We start from the raw sequence: 20,332 nt of genomic DNA, 5'->3' as shown, positions 1-20,332 counted from the left end.
CACCCCGTCTATTTCCATTTCTCATGCCGGAATGTCTCAAAGAAGGGAAAATGGGGAAGGAACAGGAGGGACTGTGCCCCACTTCAGTGACCAGGACCTCCAGATCCTAATGGAGGATGTCCAGAGATTGAGCTCCATAGCAAATCTCATTGGCTGGTGAAACCCACCCATAGTGACCAAGAGGGCATGGCAACAGATAGCCTCCACAGTCAGCGCAGCAGTGGACCATACGGAAGAACTTGGATTCAATGTGTGAAGAGGTTCTGTGACCTGCTGTGCTCTGGCAAAGTGAGTTGTTCAGCAGAAACACACAGAGGTCCGAGTGATGGTTCACATCTGAATGCTGAATCTATGGTGGGAGGCCTGGTTCATACATCTCCTATAGCATAGAGGCTTATAGAGTGGCAAGCCACTCCGATAGGTGCACATAGTAGAAGATGAATGTACACTGGGGATGCTTTGCCAGATTCAAGAGTTTTGTTCTTGGTGGCCCTATATATTAGGTTAACATTGCTATTTGTGTTGTAACTGCAGGCCAAGATGTCTCATAATGCCCGGGAGATAGTCTAGACTGGAGTTGGGGCTGCGAGTCCATGGGTGATCAGGAACGTGGAGGAGACAGGCATAGAGGTAGACAGAGTGTCTGCCCAGTTGTTTGTTGGGGATGGAGAATCGCACATAGGATGTGCTGAAGATGGTGGTAAAGGCACTTTTGAATATGGTTGTAATGGTAGAGCTGATGCTGTTAGTTCACAAAGCAGTTGGCATGAGAGTGAGTACAAAGGGTGGGTTGCATGATAAGGGCAGTGCAATTATGGTTAGAGGCTATAGGCAATGGTATGTATCACAGCATGCTCTCACACTGTAAAGGGGTACATCTCACTACGTACTTTTGTGTTTAGCACAGGTCCCAGCACCGCTTGCTTAGCCCCCCCAGACAATCTCATACCTCGGGCATCAGGAGGAGGAAGAGATGCCTGTGGAGGCAGAGTCACATCAGGCTAGCCCACTGTCTGCCAACACAGACATTCGCAGATGGAAGGACATAGCGCACATTTTGAGTCAGTGGCATGTGGTGAAAGGTGCTGCACCAGAGTAAAGGCAGAGATGTCAGCATCAGAAATATCTGTGCACTGACCCTCTTGGAGGAGGGAGCAAAGTCACGATAATGCCCCGGTAGGCATGGAGATAGAGCCTCGGGGGTCACCTTATGGGGTTACAGTATTTGGAGCTTACGCACTGCAAGTAGAGGGGTCCATGGCAGTGATGAACTGTACCTTGTCTCAGGGGCTTGACCGTATGCACTCCAACCATGAGTGAATGGCTAATCTCATTGACAGACACATGCAACATCGCTCAGAGTGGATGCATGAGCAGCATGACTCTCTGCAAAAGGTACAAAGCTCATTCAGGAGCCTGGAACAGTTTGCTCAGAGTATGAGCACTAACATCCATGGAATACATGAGGAGCTGTGTTCCCTTGACAGAACATTCGCACTCGTGGCACAGAGACTGCAGGAATGGATGACTGCAGTGCACCAGCAACCAGCACTACCTAATCCACCTAAAGGTCAAACTAGCGCTGTGGATGTTAGTGAGAAGGGTGAAGATTCTGAAAGCATCTCAAAATCCTCATCTTCTTCTAACTTGCCAGCCCCTCTGTCAGAGCTGTAAAGCCACTCCCTTACCTGGGGCTATACTCTGCCTAGGTTTTAGTCTTACTCTGGGTATGCAATGGTGCAGAACAACCATGTGGCTTAATCAAACTTTACTGAGTATCACAAGTCACGACCAGTATACACACAAAATGGCAATTGGCTTTCCCACGTGCAAAAGTCTCATATCTGGGTGGTCGATCCACTGAACGAGTCCTCTTCACGTCCTCAATGGCTGATCAGACCATGACTTCTTGACAATCACCCTGACGCTCTCGGGCTCCTGATATTTATAGTGTGAAGTATGCCACTCATGTTGGTGCTCATGCCCCGTTTTGGATGCCAGAAAATGGTGGCACTAATATTTGTCCAAACCCTTCCCCTCTGGGGTTGTTGCCAGGCAGTTGTATCGTGGGTGGATCCCCATTTCTCTTCCTATACACCTTTGCCCTCACCCACAAAGTGCCATGTCCATCTTCTGGGTTTTGCCCACTTTAAGTCAGTTTCAACTGCTTGAGCTGCAAGTTCATAAAAGGTCAACCTTGAGTTGGAAAAATAACTTCAGGACTTATTAACTTCCTTGTCAGCAAGACCTTGGTAAAGGTAAGCAGTCTCCGCTCTTATCTTGTCAAGTACAGTCACAGAGTCCCTCAGTTGAGACAAAACAATTTACACAATTGTCTGACAGTTTGCGATTGGCAATTTTGTCCTTAAATTAGAAAGAGAAAAATACATTTTTTAGCCCTCGTTCAATTAGGCATTAGCCACAAAGCTGTCTGTTTTACATTCCTCCAGTCATGTAGCCTTCCATTGTTCAACTTCCCTTTGTCCGTCTCTGCATACAGTACTGCCAAGTGGCATTTATATGTATGAGTATCGTATCCGAAGCATTCCATCTACAAGCATTAGTAAAAATTAGATTAAAAGAAAACGTGGGTGAGGAATGGGATTACAAAAAAACTTAAAAGAAAATGGGTTGACCTTAAGTCTTACAGAGATCTCATTTGCTTTACTTGTCCCAGCGGCAACGGCTGCCCCTGCAGAAATGCAGAGCCTGTAGTCCGAGGTAGGTCCCCAACAGGTCCCTGCACGATGAGGCTGGCCACTATGCTCCTCAATGCCGTATAGCACGAGAGTTGAGCCGCCTCCCTCTACCTCCTCTGAGGCAACACAGGAGGACACTTCTTTGGAGCGTTGTTGAGCACAGGGTGCTATGTCACCTCGATCACTAATGGGCTCACCATGGTTTAATTTCATATCACTTTGAATATATCACAATTATGCACATTGTAAATGCAAATCACTATTGGCAAAAAATGTTTTTGTCTGCTTTTGTATGCAAATAGCCTCTATGAGAATGTTAATGGGATGAAGGTAGATCATGCCAATGGCACTGAAGACTGCATACTGAAATCCTTCTCTCATTGACACCATCAGGTGCAAAGGAGTGCCCATGCATGTCTGATAGGGAGTTTGGTTCCTTCTCCAGATCTTCAGGTAGGGTAGTCGTACACTAAGGGGGGTGGATTGAGATGCTCCTTACAGCATTTCTTGTTCATCAATTAATGTCTTTAAGGTGGGATTAATGATCAGACAAGATCAAATCCAGTTTATCAGGTGCACTACGAGCATGAGTGCTGTGTTGCAGGCAGTCATCTGCATATGTGTATTGCATAGTCAATTAAGTGGATTTTCTGTATGTTAAGATGCCATGTATGCTCCAGGAAAACATGGTCAAGGCCAGCGAGAGAAATCATGGGCCCTGGTGCTTCTCCTGCTTCCGGGCCCCAGCTCACCACCACCTTCTCAAGGGAAACTAGGGATGGGCAATAAATGCTGGCCCAGCCAGCGAAGCCCACATCCCGTAAATGAATAAAAAAATAAATTACCACCAACTCTCTCCCCCTCCACCCCCCCTTACACCCCTCCACCACCCAGCCCGCCGCCTTTAATCCTCCCTCTCACAGACTTCAGGTGCCTAGAATTGGGAACCATTGTCACACTGGGGTTGAACTCTTGTATATAGGGTTCTTGCTTTTTGTACTCTATGCGTCTATTTGTAAAGCCCATCGAAAGCTCAGGTTTCAGTATGATACACTTTACAACCATGGCTTTGTCAAACAATTACACGTGACCTGGTTGTTCATGTGATGTCACCAGCTCTGTTTCTTCGATCCAGCCCCTTTGCAGTATGAAGACAGCAACAAAAATGGCAAAACCTCCAGCAAATTAGCACCATCCTATTCACCCGCAATAATGTACTATTTCTATCCATGCAAGTGGGCTTTGATGACAGAAAAAATACACGTTGCATTGAGTGATAAACGTTTTCTCATTTTAAACTGAAACTCAACCACACTTGCACATTCCCAGCATGGAGCATGTAATAGGAGAGCAAAGAGGTGCAGATGCTGGAAATCTGAAATAAAAGCAGAAAATGCCAGGAATACTCAGCAGGCCGGGCAGCATCTGTGGAGAGAGAAACAGAGCCAACGTTTGAGGTCCATGATCTGCACAAGTTCTGCTGACGGGTCTTTGGCTTTTGTTTCTTCCTGTACAGGTGCTGCCAGACATGCTGAGTGCTTCCGACACTTCCTGTTTCTATTAGAGCAACAATAACCCCTTTTGCCAGCCCTTCCCCCCATCCCCCTCCCCCCCCGAAAAAAGCAGTTAGACTTCTTGTGAGTCTCTCATGCTCCTTCAGCAAGAAATCCAGCAGCAGCTGCCTGAGGTCTGGTTTGGCAATGACATTAAACACAAATTTCAGAAAAAAGACTTAAGGCATGAGGAAAGCATAAACAACTTGCTGAGCAAAAAAAAAAATCAATGTCAAAACAATAAATTAGTCATTTAAAAATAAAGAGTAATTAATAAAAATGACCATTAAAAGGGCTAAGGAACAAAACCTTTTTTTGCCTTTTAGCTTAAGAAGCAGATCTAGAGAGAGACAGACTAGGCCTCAAGGCCTGGTCACCAAGGAAGGAGGTGGGGACCCGGGCCAAGCTAAGGAGCTGTGTTTAGCTAACGCTAACATTGCATCCGCCTCACATGGTGCACATTCCCAGCTGGCCTTGGCGGAATTCATCCCAAAGTGGGGGACAGAAGCAGGTTGCCTTTCAGCTTGGCTTTCCCTCCTCACACGGTCTGGTGTGCAGATAAACTTTTGGGGAGGGAAGAGGAGAAGAAGGGTGTGTGTGTTTGTGTGTGTGTTTGTGTGAGAGAGTGTGTGTCGGCATCGAATTGCCTGAGTGTGTGTGTATGAGTGTGTGTCTGTGTGTCCGGCTCAGTCCTGGTATCAGCATTCTCTCTCACTCTCACTCCCTCACTTACTCTCACACTCATTCAGTCCCTCTCGGCCTGGGAGCTTTTCAGATTCTATCGCTGAGGAGGAGTTCGGGACAGCTGTGAAGCTGGCAAGACGCACGTCCTCCCCACCCTGTCGATCAGTCCAGCGGCCACGGCTCTCACTGTTGCTGCAACCACCCTTTTCCCTGGCCTCTCCGGCTCGCTCTGCCATCTTGACTCCTGTAGCCCTTTAGTGGGCTGGTGCCTGTGCGGGAGTGCAAGAGTGGACTCCAGCACCCAGAACGCACCCTGTCTGTCAAAACAAACAGCCATAATCTCTGTGCAATAACCGCTTGTACCACAGGACGTTTCCTGGAGCCAAGTGCCCACTGCGCGATTGTAACCAGCACATTGAGACCAGCAGCGGCCGCTTGAGAAAACAGGGGGGTGCTGTCTGAGCCCAGAGCCCCCAGAGGCGCTGTCCCCAGTGATTAGTACTGTGTGCACCCTCCCTGTCCAGGGTCCTGGCTTCACCCTCCAACACCCTTGGGTTTTACCCACCGGCCACTTTTCATGCCGTATCGTTTCAAACCCGCCACATTAATTATGCATTCCCGGGAAACACGCCATTTCCATGGCTGGTGGGGTCTCATTCACCCGCCACAACCATCACATCACCGCTTCATCAAGCTGGGCGCCATATTTAAAGTGCAGCCACACACACACACCTCTCAGCGCATCCAACCCACGACTGCTGCACGGGAGACAGGATGGCCCCGAAAGGCAAAAAGACTGCAGCCCCCAGGTTTAGTGACACATCCCTCGAGCACCTTATGGACACCATGGAGGCCCGCTATGATGTCCCCTACCCCAGCTCTGGTCACAGGATGGGCAGCTGCATCGCCAATCCAGCAGGGGAGTTGGCAGCAGGAGTGGTCAGCGCCAATGCCCTGCAAAAGAGGGCAGCCACCCAGTGCCGCTACAGGGTGAATGGTCTCATCCGTTCCACCAGGGTAACTCACTCTTCTCATCGATCTCAACTCACACACTCACAAACCCATCACACACCCACAGGGATCTCGCACCTCAAGGGACAACACCACTAACTCTCACACACACCCTCACATCTCCATCAGGCTCATATCCTCTGGAGCTCACGTCCTCATCCTGTCCATGGCTCCGCTCACCACACAAACATTCCTCACAGTGCCATGTGTCCTGCTCACACTCTCTCCATCTGTTTCCATGCAGGAGAAGCCTGCTCACATCAGCAGGGGGAGGTCCCAGACCAGGGGCGGAGTGGCCCACATTAAGCTCCTCACTCACTTTGAGGAGTGTGCCATCGCGCTGACTGGTGAGGACTTTCGGAGCCTCAGGCAAGATCTCTCACATACGCGGATCCTTCACATTTCACACTCACCTCAGTGTCCTGATCATTTTCAGTGCTATCTGCTGGGGTTTGCTTTTGGTTGTCCATCTGAGCTGACCTGCATCTCCGCCCACCCAATGATCACACCCCCATGCAGCCCCTGATCTCGCCCACCACAACTGTTGTTTCACTTTCGATTTGGACAGCATTGTCTTGATTCGCTTTTTTTCGTCAGTTCCCCTGTCTTTTCCCCTCCCCCGATCACCCATTTCTTTTCCCCCACAGTTGGCCCTCCCCCGGCATCACCTTCCACCTCCCCTCCGTGACCTACCAGCCACAACCCTTTTCCTTCAGGGATAACCAGGTGATCGTGCACGTTCCCTTCCTTCCCGAATATCCCACCCCCATCCACATTCACCTCCCCGACCTCATTTCCATCCCCAGGGTCCGTGTCTCCTCCAAGTCCCCACCAACCACCCTCGCCATCCCTTCCAACACTACTATCAAACCTTCAACCTCCCACCCTACCACCTCACTCTGCCCTCCATCATTCTCACCATCCCCTCATTCCATGCCCACCCTCAAGTTCACTGCCCAGAAGGCAGTCATAGACCCATCAGAACCCTCCCTTGCACTTTCACCTGGGCATACCCCCTCCGCACCCCTACCCTCCCGCCCGGAACCCGTTCCCCCCACTGGACCCCTTACCCACTCCTGACCCCTTCCTCCCCAGAACCCCTCTCCCACTCTCGACCCTTTTTCCCCTGGAACCCCTTTCCCACTCCAGACCCCTTCCCCTCCTGAACCCTTTCCCTCCCTGGACACCTTCCCCTACTGAACCCCTGCCCTCTGGATCCCTTCCCCCGTCAGAACTCCTTCTCCTCCTCCGGATCCCTCCCTCCCCAAAACCTCTTCCCCTACTCTAGAATCCTTCCCCCCACCCGGAACCTCCTCCCACCCCCCGCCGGACTCCCTCACACCCCCTCCCCAGCTTAGTTCCTCCACCTTCCTGACTCCATCAAACACCCTCACTTCTTCCTACTGCTTTACTCCTTCCCCCTCCCTGACTTCTTCCTTCCCCCAGGACTCCCTCCCCTATCTGCATTCCTTTCTCCCTCAGAGCTCCTTCCTTTACACCTTCTAACACCCCTTATGCCTACCTCCCCAGTTGCCATCTTCTCCCTGTTAACCCTTCTTCCTCCTGTACTCCCGCCTTCCCTCCCAACCTACCACCCCAAAACCTTCATTCCACCCCCACCCCCCCGCCCAACCTCACTCGCCCGACACCTTCATTCCGACTAGGCACTTTACAGCCTTCCAGACTGAATATTGAATTCAACAACTTTAGATCTTGAACTCCCTCCTCCATCCCCACCCCCTTTCCATTTCTTCCCCCTCCCTTTTGTTTTTCCAATAATTTATATAGATTTTTCTTTTCCCACCTATTTCCATTATTTTTAAATCTATACTTTTAATGCCCTGTCAGTCTTTCCACCCCACGCCCACTAGAGCTGTACCTTGAGTGTCCTGCCATCCATTCTTAATTAGCACATTCGTTTAGATAATATCACCACCTTCAACACCTCTTTGTCCTTTTGTCTGTGACATCTTTTGATTATCTCCTCCTATCACTGCTTGCTTGTCTCTACAACCACCCCCACCCCCCAACTTCTCTCCCCCCACCCCCCCTACCTTAAACCAGCTTATATTTCACCCCTCTCCTAATATTACTCAGTTCTGTTGAAGGGTCATGAGTACTCAAAACGTCAACTCTTTTCTTCTCCGCCAATGCTGCCAGACCTGCTGAGTTTTTCCAGGTAATTCTGTTTTTGTTTTGGATTTCCAGCATCCGCAGTAGTTTTTTGTTTTTACCTTCATTCCCCCACCTGATGGTAAGCTCCGACACCTGCACATTACCGTTGTCAAAATATGTTCTGCAACAGCATCATCGCCTGGTTAGAAAAGCCTCTGCATGTTTGCAAGGGGGTGGAGCAAAGGCGCTCAGATTGAAGTAATGATATTTCAAAGCTTTTTTAAGCCTCCCATTTTTTTAAACTGAGCATAACAAAGACACCGCACAAGCCACATGGGGCACCATTTTCCCCCCGTCGGTGGGGGGGCGATGTGCGGGAACGGGCGTGGGCGGGCGGGCTTCCGATTGGCGCCCCCAGTCAGGGGTGCGCTGCCATTTTACATGGGCAGGCCAATTAAGACCCGCCCAGCGTGACGTCCGCCAGGAAGCGCTATGCGCTCTCTGTGCGGGCGGGGGGGGTTTCCCTTAGCCGGGAGTGCGCTCTTTTGCGCATGCACGCGGAAGAGCGCACAGATCTCCCTGAGGCAAAATGCTGCCTCAGGGAGATCGGCTCACATTTTAAACTTTAAATAAAGCTGAGAAAAAAATTCCCTGCCATCTCCCCTGATGTGACGCTGTCATATGAGTTGGGACATGTCCATAGTTTTTATTTTAAAATATTGTGAGATTTTAAAATCCTCATGAAACCTCAACCCGCCCGTGGATGGGGTTTCATGCTTTTTCAGAAGCCCGCCAGGGCTCCCGGCCTGCCCGCCAACCTTAAGGTCCATTAATGACTTCAACTGCTTTGTTAATGGCCTTAGTAGGCCGTTGACAGGTCGGCGGGTGAGCAGATGACTCGGGTGCACGCCCGCCGAACTGAAAGTCTGAATGACGCAGGGTGACGTCAGGACGCAGGCCCGACGTCACCCCACATCATTTTACACATCGGCCCCGTCCCCGCTCGCCGACCGGAAGATACAGCCCATGGTGAACATTTTCTAGAACAATGGAAAAATCCGAAACCACTTGCTTTAACTTTAATTGATTCAAGCTCTCCTGACAGGAAGTTATGGAAAAGCTCAGATTTCATTCTCCTCAGAGAATGCAGATTGAACTAGGTTCTTTTTTATCTTCTGTGGTGAGGAAGACAGAGTTGCTGTTTCGAGTCCATATGACTCTTCATCAGAACTAGAGAGAAATAGAAATGTGGTGAAATATAAGCCGTTTAAGGGGGGGTTGGACAGGTGAAGCTGGATAGAAGGCCAGTGATAGGTGGAGGCAAAGGAGAGTTTGCCAAAGATGTCTTAAACAAAAAGTCGAAATGGTGTTGATATTGGTGATACTGGCTAAAGGAGGTGCTAACGGTGACATTAAGGGTAGAAAGCAGGATGAGCAAGTGACAGATGGCCCGAGTGTGGGTGGGGTTGGGGGAGGGGATCAAAATAGGCTAAAAGGTGGGGATAAAACAACATGGAAATAAATACTAAAAATAACAATAGAAATAGGTGGGAAAAGAAAAAATATATATAAAAAATATATATATAATAATTATTAGGAAAAAGGGGATAAAAAAGGGTTGAAGATGGAGGGGAGAGTTCATGATCATAAGTTGTTGAACTCAATGTTAAGTCTGGCAGGCTGTAAAGTGCCTAGTCGGAAGATGAGGTGCTGTTCCTCCAGTTTGCGTTAAGCTTCACTGGAACATTGCAGCAGGCCAAGGACGGACATGTGGGTATGAGAGCAGGGTGGAGTGTTGAAATGGCAAGCGACAGGGAGGTCTGGGTCATGCTTGCGGACAGACCGAAGGTGTTCCGCCAAGCAGTCACCCAGTCCGTGTTTGGTCTCTCCAATGTAGAGGAAACCGCATTGGGAGCAGCGAATGCAGTAGACTAAATTGAGGGAAGTGCAAGTGAAGTGCTGCTTTACTTGAAAGGAGTGTTTGGGCCCTTGGACGGTGAGGAGAGGGGCAGATGTTGCACCTTCTGCAGTTGCATGGGAAGGTGCCGTGGGAGGGGGTTGAGGTGTAGGCGGTGATGGAGGAGTGGACCAGGGTGTCCTGGAGGGAACAATCCCTGTGGAATGCAGCCAGGGAGGGTGAAGGGAAGATGTATTTGGTGGTGGCATCATGCTGGAGTTGGCGGAAATGGCGGAGGATGATTCTTTGAATGCGGAGGCTGGTGGGGTGATAAGTGAGGACAAGGGGGACCATATCATGGTTCTGGGAGGGAGGGGAAGGTGTGAGGGCGGACGCGCGGGAGATGGGCCGGACATGGTTGAGGGCCCTGTCAGCCACCGTGGGTGGAAAACCTCGGTTAAGGAAGAAGGAAGACATGTCAGAAGAACTGTTTTGGAAAGTGGCATCATCAGAACAGATGCAACGGAGGCAAAGGAACTGAGAGAATGGGATGGAGTCCTTACAGGAAGCGGGGTGTGAGGATCTGTAGTCGAGGTAGCTGTGGAAGTCGGTGGGATTATAATGAATATTGGCGGATAGTCTATCACCAGAAATTGAGACGAAGAGGTCAAGGAAGGGAAGGGAAGTGTCAGAGCTGGACCATGTGAAAGTGATGGAGGGGTGGAATTTAGAAGCAAAATTAATAAATTTTTCCAGGTCCAGAGAAGAGCATGAAGCGGCAGCGAAGCAGTCATCGGTGAACCGGAGAAAGAGTTGTGGGTGGCTCACCACCGCTTTCTCGGGGGCAGCTGGGGATGGGCAGTGGATGGGCACAATCTCATGGCCCAGCATATCCCCCATTCTACCATTACCATCAAGCCAGGGGGTCAACCCTGGTTCAATGAAGAGTGCAGGAGGGCGTGCCAGGAGCAGTACCAGGCATACATAAAAATGAGGTGTCAGCCTGGTGAAGCTATAACTCAGGACTACTTGTGAGCCAAACAGCATAAGCAGCAAGTGATAGACAGAGGTAAGTGATCCTACAACCAACAGATCAGATCTAAGCTCTGCAGTCCTGCCACATCCAGTTGTGAATGGTGGTGGACAATTAAACAACTCACTGGAGGAGGTGGCTGCACAAATACTCCCACCCTCCATGATGGAGGAGCCCAGCACATTAGTGTAAAAGATAAGGCTGAAGCATTTTCAACAATCTTCAGCTGGAAGTGCCGAGTGGATGATCCATCTCGGCCTCCTCCAGAGGTCCCCAGTATCACAGATGCCAGTCTTCAGCCAATTCGATTCACTCCACGTGATATCAAGAAATAGCTGAAGACACTGGATACCTCAAAGGGCATTGGCCCTGACAATATTCAAGCAATAGTACTGAAGGCTTGTGCTCCAGAACTTGCTGCACCCTCGCCAAGCTGTTCCAGTACAGCTACAACACTGGCATCTACCTGGCTATGTGGAAAATTGCCCAGGTATGTCCTGTACACAAAAAGCAGGACAAATCCAACCCAGCCAATTACTGCCCCATCAGTCTACTCTCCATAATCACTAAAGTAATGGAAGGGATCATCAACAGTGCTATCAAGCGGCACTTGCTTAGCACTAACCTGCTCACTGATGCTCAGTTTGGGTTCCTCCGGGGCCACTCGGCTCCTGACCTCATTACAGCCTTGGTTCAAACATGGGCAAAAGAGTTGAACTCCCGAGGTGAGGTGGTAGTGACTGCCCTTGACATCAAGGCAGCACTTGACTGAGTGTGGCATCAAGGAGCCCTAGCAAAACCGGAGTCAATGAGAATCAGGGGGAAAACTCTCCACTGGTTGGAGTCATACCTAGCACAAAGGAAGATGGTTGTGGTTGTTGGAGGTCAATCATCTCAGCTCCACGACATCACTGCAAGAGCTCCTCAAGGTAGTGTCCTTGGCCCAACCATCTTCAGCTGCTTCATCAATGACCTTCCTTCCATCATTAGGTCAGAAGTGGGATGTTCGCTGATGATTGCACAATGTTCAGCACCATTCGCGACTCCTCAGGTACTGAAGCAGTCCATGTCCAAATGCAGCAGGACTGGGACAATATCCAGGCTTGGGCTGACAAGTGGCAAGTAACATTTGCACCACGTAAGTGTCAGGCAATGACCATCTCCAACAAGAGAGAATTCAACCATCGCCCCTTGATGTTCAATGGTAATACCATCACTGAATCCCCCATTATCAACATCCTAGGGGTTACCATTGACCAGAAACTGAACTGGACCTGCCATATAAATACTGTGGCTAGAAGAGCAGGTCAGAGGCAAAGAATCGTGCGACGAGTAACTCACCTCCTGACTCCCCAAAGCCTGTCCACCATCTCTACAAGGCACAAGTCAGGAGTGTGATGGAATGCTCCCCCCTTGCCTGGATGAGTGCAGCTCCCACAACATTGAAGAAGCTGGACACCATCCAAGACAAAGCAGCCTGCTTGATTGGCACCGCATCCACAAACATTCACTCCCTCCACCACTGACACACAATAGCAGCAGTGTGTACCATCTGCAAGATGCACTGCAGGAATTCACCAAGGCTCCTTAGACAGCACCTTCCAAACCCATGACCACGGCTACCTAGAAGGACAAGGGCAGCAGATAGATGGGAAAACCATCACCTGGAAGTTCCCCTCCAAGTCAATCACCATCCTGACTTGGAAATATATCGCCGTCCCTTCACTGTCACTGGGTCAAAATCCTGGAACTTCCTTCCTAACAGCACTGTGGGTGTACTGCAGCGGTTCAAGAAGGCGGCTCACCACCACCTTCTCATGGACAGCTAGGGATGGGCAATAAATGCTGGCCCAGCCAGCGAAACCCACATCTCGTGAATGAATAAAAAAAAGATCAAAAGGCAGCGGTAAGCCTCCAACTGGTACAACTGGCTCCACAGTGAAAAGAACCTCATTTTGAATTCGTAAGGTGAAAATGCTTTGCCTGGTATTTTGGTTAAGTCTATGGGTTGCTGTTGCTTTAATGGAGATTAATTTGGGAATTTGTTAAAAGTTATGATAGTAGTAATTTGTAGCTATGTTTACACATATTTTAACCTGTGTAAATTAATAAAATATTTCATTTAGCTTAATCTAAAACCTTGAGAACCAGTGGTCTTATTCCTGAGTTTAGAGTCGCACCTCAAACATAACACTTAAAATTGTTGGTTATGACAGTTGTTTAAAGTTTCCCTCTGGGGTTTTTTGAATAACTCCGCTTTACCAACTGCATTGGTCATAACACTGGATTACTAGTCCAGCGACAATACCACTACACCATCGCCTCCCCATGCTGCTGCTTTCAAGCTGGTAGGCGTTCTTTTGGCTTTTCAGCTTCAAGAGCTTGCCACCATTCTTAATTGGACGGCAAACCTGCCCCCTGGTCACTGACTGATTGCTGCAGGAAAAATCACGTTGAGTGGCTATTTCCCACACAGTGGCCAGTATTTTCCACACCCGCTGGGGTCAGGCATGTTTGGTGGCGTGAGTGGACAATATGACGAGAAGACCAAAATTCAGTTTCGCGACGTCATGAAATCAGTTTGCGATCATCTGCTCAGCCCATCGATGGTGGGACGCATTCCCCACCATCGGACGTCAGGAACCTCATTGTAATACATCACCGTATCATTGTAAGGCCAGCCTGCCGGACTCCTCCCCCCCACTGCTGGATCATCCACCCATGTCAGTGGGAAAACATGCCGACATGTTTCACTACACCACATAAAAGGAGTGCACTTGGTGGGCTGCACTTCACTCGGTTCATTTGCCTACCTTGCTTCGGTCAGCAATCGCAGTCATCAGCACCACACTTTACAGACAGCACCACATCACTTTTAGGGAGGCTCATGGGCAGGTTTCTACCCACCAGACCAGCCATATGTGGGTGGCCTTTGAACGGCTGCTGGGCTAGGGCTTGATTGGAGAAGAGGGAGAAGTGGCCTCAGGCAAGGGCAGAGGCTGCAGGACGAGGGCTGTACTGAGGAAGGGGGGTATCCCAGGGTGTGTGTGGGGGCACATGTTGATTTGTGCAAGTGGCGTCAAGATGGTGAGGGCTGAGGAGGCAGTCTCCAGAGCAGAGGAGGCCAGATGGACATGTTTGTTATGTGTGTGAGAATGGGTGATGATGTCCCTTGAGCTGGCAGTGAGTGAGATGCCAGTGAATGTGTGATGGGCTTGAATGTGAGAGTTTAGAGTGATGGAATGATTGCCATATCCTGGCGGCACGGATGAGATCATTCATCATCTATATGCATTGAATGGCCAACCTCTCCTGTGCAGTATTAGCACTGACCACCACTGCCATCGCCTACCAAGCCGGAGTGATAATGTTGCTGTCCCTTCTCCGGCCATAGCTGAGGTACAGGACATCACAGCAGGTCTCCACAGCATCCAAAGGGTGCTTGAGGGCTGCAGTCTTCTTGCCTTTCAGGGCCATGTCTTCTTTCCTGAAGCCCTGGGCTGGAAGCACTGAGTGCAACTGTACTTTAAATGTGGTGCCTGGCATGATATAGTGGCCTGGTGACAGCATGGCAGGAGAATCATAGTCCCTTGCCATGGAAACAGTGTGTATCCCGGAAATGCATAATTAATGTGGTGGGTTTGGGACGATACGATGTGAAAGCCCTCCATCGCGGCCGAGGGGAAAGACAGTGATTTTCCTGCCCGCTGCCACAATTGGTGCAAATCTGGGACGATTCCGCCCAGCCTGTGCTTCTGACCCACATTTGTGCCTAATGGCAGGGTTCAGAGGCCTGCAGGAAAATTCCTGCCCCAAGGAAAATTTCAGAAGGTTTTTTTTTTCAAAGAAAGAGTAGCCAAAATATTAATGTTTCAATTTTGTGATTAAAGGGCAAATTTTCTGCTGATGACACATCCATGCTCTACCAGGGTGTTTCTTGTCAAGGACCTGGGAGAGGGGGACCTTCTGAGTGGGTGCAATCCCAACACCAACTGGGTCCAATGCTGAGAGGTGGAAATCTGAAGGAGGAGGTTATAATTGTAGCCAGGACTCCTTAAAGTGAAAACTACACTTTTGTGTTTGTGGGTTGGGTGGTGGGACTGAAATCCTTCAACAGCTGTATACCAGATGACGATCCTGGAGACTACAAAGACTCAAGGAGGAGGAAAGATGCTTTCCTTATGCAGTAGTTCTGGAAGTCATGCTGTGGGAGGTTGCGTAAAAGTGTTTTGCCACTTTTGGTTGCGTGCGACACACTCCATATAAGACATCTGGCAGGCTGAGAGGGACATGTTGGTGGAGTAGGTTAATGTTGTGTCTTCTGTTAGGAGATCTTCTTGCAGATGTAGAAAAGAAGCAACATCTTGAAGAGGTTTGACAAGATAATTAAATGCTGGTGTTATCCCTTTATAGTGTTCTGTTATTTCCCTGTCAACCAGTTGCACACTTATAACATAGAATCATAGAATGATACAGATAGAAGGAGGCCTTTTGTCCTATTGTGACTGTACTAAGCCTTTGAAAGAGCTATCCAATTAGTCCCACTTTTACTCCAAAGCCTTGCTAATTTTTTCTCTTCAAGTGTTTTTCTGATTCTGTTTTGGAGTTATGCTTCCAGGCAATGCATTCCAGGTCATAGCAACTCACTGCATAAAAAAAACTCTTCCTCATGTCACCTCTGGTTCTTTTGCCAATTGCATTAAACCTGAGTTTTCTGGTTACTGACCATTTGGCCATTGGAAAGTTTCTCCTATTTATCAAAACTCTTCATGATTTTGAATACCTCTCTCTAATCTCCCCTTAATCTTCTCTGCTGTAAAGCGAACAGCCTCAATTTCACTACTCTTACCACGTAACTGAAGTCCCTCATCATTGGCACCATTATAGTAAATCTCCCCTGTACCGTCTCTAAGGCCATGACATCGTTTTTAAGGTGTAATGCCCAGAATTAACCACAATGCTCCAGCTGGGGCCTAACCAGTGTTTTATAAAGGTTCAGCATAATTTCTTTGCTTTTCTTCTCTATACTTCTGTATGTGCAGCCAAGGATCCATATGCCTTTTTAACAGCCTTCTCAACTTGTTGTAACACCTTTCAAGACTTCTGTACATCCACTCCCAGGTCTGTCTGTTCCTGCATCTACTGAAATGAATCATTTTATAATTCCCTGCACTAAATTTCATCTGCCATGCGTCTGCTTATTTCACCAGGCTATGTCCTCCAGAAGTCTGTCACTGTCCACCTCACTGCTTACTACATGTTCAAGTTTCATGTTATGAAAATATTGAAATTATACTTCATATACCCAAGTCCAGGTCATTAATGTATATCAAAAGGATATTGATTAACACCTACACCTGGGGACTGCACTGCACACTTGTCTACAGTGGGAAAAGTAACTGTTAACCATGGCTCTCTGCTTTTTGTCCTTTAGCCAATTTTGTACCCATGCTGCCACTTTTTCATTAATCGCATGCTAACAAGTTTATTACGTGGTACTTTATCAAACGCCTTTTGGAAGACCACACACATAATCAGGATTAGTCAAACTTTTGCCTTGAATAAATCCATGCTGGCTTTTACTTATTAACCCATATTTTTCCAAGTGACAACTAATTTTGTCCCTTATTGTTTCTAAAAGTTACTCTGGCTGGCCTGTAGTTATCCGGTTTATCCTTCTCCCCCTTTTTGAACAGCGGTGTAACATTTGCAATCCTCCAATCCTCTGGCACCACTCCCACATTTAAGGAAGATTGAAAGATTGTTGCCAGAGTCTTGGCAATTTCTAAACTAACTTCACTCACCAACCTAGGCTGCATCACATCTGGTCTGGGTGACTTTTCTACTTTGAAGACCTGACAAACTTTTAAGTACCTATTACTTTATCAATTTTTGTCCTATACAGTTTGTCTACTACCTCTTCCTTTACTATGACATTGATAGTATCCTCTTCTTTATGAAGACAGATGAAAATAACTCACTTATTACTTCAATCATGGCTTCTACCTCCTCAAGAAAATCTCCTTTCCAGTTCCTTGACTGCCCCTTTACTATTTATAGTTTAAATCCATGTTTACATACACTCCCTTTAGCCCTCTTATTTCCTTTTTCAGTTTTCCCCTATACTTTCTGTACTACAGTTCTCTACATAACTGCTACATAGCTGTTCCTCAGGGTCTTTATTTTTATTCATTCATGGGATATGGACATTGCTGGCTAGGCCAGCATTTATTGCCTATCCATAATTTCCCTTGTTCAGGGAAATTTGAGATCCAACTGCATTGCTGTGGGTCTGGAGCCACATGTAGGCCAGACCAGGTGGGGATTGCAGATTTCCTTCCCTGTAGGACATTACTGAACCAGATGGGTTTTTAATCAACAATGGTTTCATGGTAATCATTAGGCTTTTAATTCCAGAGTTTTGTTGAATTCAAGTTGGATTCAATCCGGGGTCCCTCGGGCATTGCCCTGAGTCTCTGGATTACTAATCCAGTGACAATACCACTATGCCATCGCCTCCATCTCCTTTGCAGCAACACAGGGAGGTGGAGTAGAAGCAACAAAGAGGGCAAGCTCTGCACCATGCCCTCCGCCAGGTCAGAGCTGGACTCCTTCAAGCCCCTTGACAGTGACAAGAGGCTGCCTGACAGGCCAGCCAAAGCGCCCAGCATCTCGCTGTGCATGTCCATCAGTGCTCTCCTGAATGCCGCTCCATTAGGGTCCTCATTTGAGTCTCCTATAGCATAATTCATTTGTGACTTGGCCCTCCAGTGAGCTAGCAAATGAACTAATCCTTACCCCTCGTCTGGCTGCAGCCTATTCATGCCCAGATGACTCACTACATGCTGATCCCAACTCTAACACTAGCCTCCAAGGTATATACAGTGCCGATATCTGAGCTGGTGGTTGAGTGTCAGATCAAGTGATGGAGCCTCTTCATCAGTGCTGTGCTGTAGTTCTCTCTCTTTGTCCATGGGCTGCTGTGGCTGGGCAGCAATTCTTGGCTGTCTGAAAGTAGGGAATCAGAAGAGAAGGTTGGTGTGAGGGAAGGTGGGTAGGGAAGAAGAGATCAATGGAGACACCATCAGCAACTTGCTCCTCATGCCAGATAGCAAGACGTTGTTGTTCTGGGTCCATAAAGCAGGAGCATAACACCATTCTCAATGTTTTCAGTGATGTCAGATGCCATGGGCTCCATTGCAGATACAGAGAATCTCCTCTGTAGGGCTCAGGAGATACAGGCATCCTTGTCTCCAGCCGGTTTCTCTCTGATCCCTTCTATTGAGTGCTACCTTGCCCTGCAAGAGAGAGTGAAGAATATCAGTTGTGTTGCTCTGTGTTTGGGTGATATACATACCACAGCTGCATTGATGGGGAAATGTGGAGGCAACAAGAGCTGGGTGTGAGGCTGGCAGCATTGAGAAGTGGGTGAGGATGAAGTGGAATATTTGGATGTTAGATGTGTGTCTTGAGTGTCAGGGAGTGCTGCTGGGTGAGTGATGGGACTGTGGTGCATTGAATGGCGTGACAGGAAAAGCGGGTAGGAGATGACTGGTCCTGGGTTCCAGACTCCAGAGGTTGACCACCCTGGCCACCAGTTCCCATTCTCTTCTAAGGGTGGTCCTTACCTCAGTCATTGAGTTCCAATATGCTGACAATGCTGCAACAAGTGCTGTGTCGGAAACGATCTCCAGAGAATTATCGATGTATTTACTGAGGCAAATGAGAAAATGGTACTTATACTCAGCATTCAGAAGACCAAAGTCCTCCATCAGCTCCAAATGGACACACCCCAGCCCCATTGGTTAGGATTCATGATCAGTGCCTGGAAAATGTGGAACACTTCCAGTAGCTTGGAATTTATCTTTCACAGGAGGCTAACATTGACAAACCAAAGGGAGCGAACTGAGGGTGGGTGTGGTAGGAGGGAATGATGAGCATGAGAGGGGGCAGGGGTAGCCGGAAGGGTAGGAGGGTGAGTATGCCTCAGTAGCAGTAGAAGGGACAGTGAGGGTGGTTGGTGGGGGCTCAGAGACAGTCAAGGACCCTGGGGGTGGGAAGGAGGAAGTCAGAGAGGCCAATGTGGATCGGGGTGGGATTCTTAGGAAGCTAGGGAACATGCACGTTCACCCAGGCATCCTGGAAAAACAAGGGTTTGGGTTGGTAGGTGACAGTGGGGAGGTGGAAGGTGATGCCAATGGGGTCCACAGTGATGGGGGAAAGGGCATGGGCGACTGGGGGAGGGGAAAGGACGGGAGCTGATCAGAAATTTAACGACTACCATGGTTACCGTAGTCGAAAGTGAGTGAAGTCTCGTGTTGGACGGGCACAGGTGTTACATGGGAGTGAAGTCGGTGGGTGGGCGGAAATGCAGGTCGGCTCAGATGGGCAACTGAAAGAGAACCCCAGCAGGCAGCATTGAAAATGCTCAGGACGGTGAGATGAGCGTGATGGAGGAAGGCTCCACGTGCACGGGAGAGAGCTTGCACGAGGCTTCAAAAAGCTCTGCCGCACACACACTTCTCCCTCTAGAATCACTCGTGGTCCGGCTGCGTGCAAGGAAATGCTATTGGGGGTGGGGGGGACAGTGAATGCAGCCGGAGGACTCATGAAGCTTATAAATGGAGCTGAAAGACACCATTCCACATTACCCAGTGAAAGTGAATATATTTTCAGATTAAAAAGTGACAAAATGTGTTCACCTGTGCAACCACTTGTGTTCAGAAATTCTTAACTTTTCTAGGTCTACCTTCTAGGTGCTGCCCTGACATCCACACCAGGGGTGGAGACAGCCTGTGCAATGGTTGGTCCTGTTGCCTGTGATGACTTTGGCATGCAGCTCCTGGAGAGCCGAGGCCTTCGGGGCCCCAGCTTGCTTTGGCTGCCTTCCCACGGGCCAGCGGCCCCCTCTGTGGTGACAGAGGACGAGGTTGAGGGAGAGGACAGCCTCTGAGATTCCTGAGTGAATGACCCAGGGCTGTACAGCTGCTGCTACTTCTCCTTATGAGTGCCTGAGGGCCCTGGCCTGACTCCTCGAGGGGAAGGAGCACCTGGAGGGAAGTCGAGGTGTGCCAATGCCTCTTGCGTTGCCACTGCAGGAACTCACCACAATGGAGTGCAGGTCTGCGCACATCTCTCTGTTCTGCTGGACCAGGGTCTCCATGGCATCCCCAATCCTTCCTATGAAGACCTGTATGCATGCACTTGTGGGCACCACTTCATCAGAGAGCAGGCGAATGCACTTCTCCAACTCATGTGCTGCTCTGTTGAGGGCTTCCAACAGCTCTGCATGATGTTCCCCTGCCTTCTGCTGACTCTCCAAGATGAGCTGTAAGGCCGA

This window comes from Cetorhinus maximus, chromosome 25 (assembly GCF_964194155.1).
Source record: "Cetorhinus maximus chromosome 25, sCetMax3.hap1.1, whole genome shotgun sequence".
Lineage (NCBI taxonomy): Eukaryota > Metazoa > Chordata > Chondrichthyes > Lamniformes > Cetorhinidae > Cetorhinus > Cetorhinus maximus.
This window is presented reverse-complemented; position numbering follows the sequence as displayed.